A 5,179-nucleotide genomic window follows, 5' to 3' on the forward strand; every position below is an offset into this window, starting at 1 on the left:
ACAAAACAAAAACGCCTCGCACGAACCGCCCACAAAAAGGACAAGCACACGCACAGCCTCTGCTGACGACCACGACGCAGCGGCACGCTGCTCCTGTCCCGCGCCCCGCGCCCCACTCGATTCACAACTCACGCGACACCGTCAACGACGGGCTCGCTTCCCGCAACCTACCACCTTTCCGCCACGACGCACAGCCCCAGCCCCACCCGACGACGCCCGTGGCAACGACTGCACTTTCACCACCGCCTCCCCCTTCCCCCCCCCCCAAAACACACACACACACACACACACACACACACACACACACACACAGCCAGCCAAAAACGCACTCGCGACCCACACATGCACGTGCATCGGCACACGCCAACCAGTCAACGTCGACAACCACACGCAAGGCTCGAAACGAAACCGGCGTCCTTCCACGTTGCCATCAAGCTACGCGACACAAGACACAAGGAACCAACACAACAGCCGGCCCCACTAATTCCCACTCTCACGCCGCAAAAAGCACACCGAAACCGCCAAACGCACGCACATTCCCCTTCGCACTGACACCACCGACCGGCTCGCTACCACACACCTCCCGGCAGCCGTTTCACGCCAATTCGCCACACCGCCCACACAGTCGACAAGCGCCCGCCCTGTACGGCACACGCAACGACGCAGCGCAGCAAAGGGGCGCCCGCAACACATACCTCTCCGCCGCCCGACGCGCCAACCGCCACACCACACCGCCAGCCACTCGCAAATTGTGCACTGCCACCAGCCACACGTCCAACACGCCGCGCCGCCTCCGGCCACCCGCCAGGGGGCGCTCACGTCCGCGACAACAGCGCGGCCCGCCGGGCCGGGCCGAACCGAACCGAGCCGCCGCTGCTCTGCACTCGGCACGGCCACACCCTGCTGCAGACCGGGCTCGTCCCTCTGTACGCGTCTGCCTGCGCATCAACACAACACCACCTTTTTTTTTTTTTTTTTTTTTTTTCTTCTTCTTCCTCTCTCTACCGCCATCCCTCCTTCTCGCGTTTTACTCGTTGTTGCAGCAGCGGCGCACACCTACACATCCACAGCCCCAGCCGAGCCGGCCTCACCTCAGGGCCCGCCGCCAGCGTCTCCTCCTCGGGCACAGGTGCGGTGCTGTGGCCGCCCATCCAACCGCATTGCTGGCCGTCCAGCCACCAGGCGTTCCCACTGCCGCGAGCCACGCCGCGCACCGACCCTGCTGCAGAAAACGAAGCATAGCCAGAGACCGACCGATACACAAAGCAAGCCGTCGCCTCGCCTCTTGTCCTTCCTGCCTTCCTTCCGCCCCCGCCCTTCTCACACCACCGCCTCTCCACTTTCGCGCCCCCCCCTCCTTTTGTGTTTTTTTTTTTTTTTTTTTTTTTTGTTTTCTTCTTTCTTTCTTTCTTTCTTTCTTTCTTTGGCCCTCTCTCCTTCCCGCCATGGCGGTTACGGCACCGCCTGCAGCGGCAGATTTTTTGCGCCCACACGCCTACTCCTACCACCATTAACCTTGCCCTGCCCTGCCCATCAACGTCGCAGTCGAACCGACGCTTGCCAACACACTGCCCACGTTCCTTTCTCTTTTCGGCCTACGCCCATTACGCGCCGCCGCCACAGCACCTTCCCTTCCCACAACACACCGACGTCATCACACGCACCCAAAACAGGGGCCACGACCGTGTTCCTCGCCCACTCCCATCCCGCACGGTACGCACATTCCCAACTACTACCGCGCACCCTCCCTTTCCAATCTGTGTGTCTCTGTGTCTGTGTCCTGTCCGCACGTGACGCCTCTCAACATCCGCCGTCCCCCGTCCCGTTTTCGCCCCCATGCCGTCGTCGCGCCGCCTCCTCCCCGTCCACCGCCGCCCCTGTCCGCCCCGCACCACACCATACACCGCTGCTTGTCCCGGCCGTTGCCACCAAAGGCGCCGACCGCAAACGCGCCACGCCGCAGCCCCCGTGCGTCTCGCGCTCGCTTGCATCTCCGTGCCGACGCTGCCTCTCTTCCCACTCGCACTCGACCTCGACAACACAGTCTTTGGCTCCGCCACTGCGTGTTCCGGTGGTACGCACGCTGCAACACGTATGTATTCATTACCAGAGCGATGGCGAGGCATGACAGCATCTCTGTCTGACCAGAGAGTTCTTTATCGCTGCTAGTCGGCGCTTGGACCGCGCCAGACGACAGTAGTGGCACGCACCGGGTCGCCAGGAACAGTTGTTATATATATTGTAGCGCGAGTCGGGAGAGGTAGTAGTCGGTCGACAGTAGTAGCGGGTGGACGGTTGTACTGAGCGGGCGTCGGCGGCGTGCTCTGCTCGTCTCGCGACTCTGGTCACGGTTCGGGACGATGTATAGTATATTGTGTTATAATCAAAAGGTGGTGTGACGCTGCATTGCGCAAATCTGATAACGTATGTTCATTGTACTTATTTTGTTCAACAACAAAAGCCCCACTATTACTTTTTTTCTAAAGTAACTTTTGTCTCTTAACGAAAAACATTCACTTTTTAAAGACTACTTCCTATGGCATTTCCCTCCAAGGAGTGCAATTAATTACCAGCCAGCACTCATTCATTGCACACAGCTGTGTAAGGGGTATCTACAATTGAGGAGCGGATATAAATGCAATTTTTTGTTTTTTTTGTTTTTTTTTTGTGTGTGTGTTGTAACCTCCCAGCAAAATTTAAAATAATGGACAATGTTATTTACGGATGCTAATGGACATTGCGCTAATTGTAACCTCGCCCACAATGAGAGGTATTGAAAATGGCAACAAAAATGTGAAATTCGCAATCTGACTCAAATATAACGTCTTCACACAACATTTAAAAAAAGTCCGTTCAGTGACAAGAAACTTCAATTAAACCGAAATATCGGTCTTTGGCCCTGTGCAAAACAATCAGAATTAAAGTCTTACCTCCGAATAAATGGATGTCACATTTCTGCTCTGGTTGTTGCGCAGCGCTTGGAGGAACTGCATTGCAAATAATAATATTCTCTTTTTTTGTGATTTTAGTGACATTTTTCTTCAAAGAAGTGGAATGAAATGTGAAGTGCAACGAACTCTTTAGTTCAATAAAAAATTAAATGTTTGAAAAATGCTTTTGAAATAAAAATTATTATTGGGGAACTTGTTGGAGAATAATTACAATAAATACAATTTTTCATTATCTAATGATTATATTAATTAACAGTATACCTTATTCACCATCTTGACCAGTGTTGCCGACCGCCTACATCACACAACCGCACTCGGCTGCTACTACTGACCGACCGCTCTGCATGACGACTATTAGCGTACTGCACGCGACGACTACTGACAGAGTACAGCCCTCAACTACACAGAGCTACGGACTCGCAACGACTACTGACTGACTGACTGACTGACTGACTGAGAACCGCTCGCAACACTCGCGCAGTCCAGCGCAAACTCTCTGGTCACAGATGCTACAATGTCTCGCCATCGCTACTATGTTACATACGTGTTTCAGTGTCTTTTTCATTGGGGTAACCGATCTTTGGCTCTTTTTATTCTGAATACAGGGCCAAAGGTCAACGCTGCTGCCCTTATACAATTTATCAGGTTTCATTATGTCTGTTGCAATGTTACATACGGTTCACTCTTTCATTAATATTATCGTTGGGTTTGTTTTGTAGGGACGTTAACATTCTGGCACAAATTTTATTATCATCGGACTCTCTGCTATTTGTGCAGGGAGGTTATACCTGGGTCCATTTCCATTTCCATTTACATTTTAATATTGATAGACTTTTTGTTTTCTTTTTTGTTTCTTGTTGTTTTTCCTTCTTTTTTTTGTTGTTTTTTTTTTTTTTTTTTTTTTTTTTGTTTTGTTTTTCCCGCTCTCACCACCACCGCCGCATCACGCCTTCCGTTTTCTTGGTTTCTTTTCTGTTCTTCAACTGCTTCAACATCACCGCGCCCCATTTCCACACCACAGCCATCAGCCTCCAAGACGGGCGGGCGCAGTGTGCCATTTCCGGCGCACAAGCACACCCGTACGGTACTCTCCTCGCCCCCACGCCACCAACAACACAGCGACCACGCGGCTTTCAGGCACGGCACGGCACGGCACCGGCGAAATGCGCCGCCCCCGCCCCTCCGCGCAACCGTCCGTCTCGCCACGTTCACTGACAGCCGCGTCTGCGGCTACACCACGACAACCACAACACAACACCGCTCCCCTCCCTGGCAACTCACATTGTTTTTCTCCTCCTCTTTTGCACAAACCACAACGCCGAGCACAGGCGCAAGCCACCCACACCGCGCCCCTCCCCGTCCCGTCTTTGGCCGCCGCTCCTCGTTTCCTCGTTTGCCCCCTCCCATCTCCCGAAATGCCATGCCAGCAGCGTTACGCATGCCCCTCCCCTGTCCACACAACACTACCGCCTAACGAACAGCCTTTTCCGGGCCACATCCAGGGCACGCCCACCTCCAAACACTGCCAATTCACGGACGCACACACACACACACACACACACACACACACACACACACACACACACACTTTCTCGACACCTTTCTGTACGGAGGGTGCGTCATCTCGACCGTGACAGAGTGACGGCAACTATCGACGATCCATTTCCCCCCACTGGTAAAACATGTCCACTAACACCTACATACATCATTCAAGTACACAGACAATAGCATACACACAATGGGAGGGCACACGAACATGGACGGCACGGCACTGTCATACACTCTTCCTCAGAACCATATCAACAAACGTTACGTACATCCGGGAAAGCGAACGCGAAAGCGAAAGCGAAAGCGAAAGCAAAGCCCAATGCAGCCGTCAAAGGTAACGTTCACCACGGCAGACACTTGCAGCCGCGCCGCCGTTAAACGCATTTCAGTGCGGCTCCAAATACGCCTCCGACACGGGAACGTTCCGTTGCTCTACGAATGCGTTTCTCCCCTTTTTTCCCTTCCTCTCTCTTTTGCCCCCCCTCCTTGCACTCTTGCCTCATTCCTCACGTTCTGCCCAGACATTCGACCGATCAAAGTCAACCTTTCGTTACCGTTCTCAGCGCGACGGTGTACAACAGTATGACGGGTGTGCCCAAGACTTCGGTTCAGTTGCGTGACGCCGGTCTATCGCGCCGATCGACAGTTACTCAGGGGGCGACGGATCGGACCACGTCACC

The sequence above is a fragment of the Schistocerca serialis genome, unplaced genomic scaffold, assembly GCF_023864345.2.
Source record: "Schistocerca serialis cubense isolate TAMUIC-IGC-003099 unplaced genomic scaffold, iqSchSeri2.2 HiC_scaffold_1297, whole genome shotgun sequence".
NCBI lineage: Eukaryota > Metazoa > Arthropoda > Insecta > Orthoptera > Acrididae > Schistocerca > Schistocerca serialis.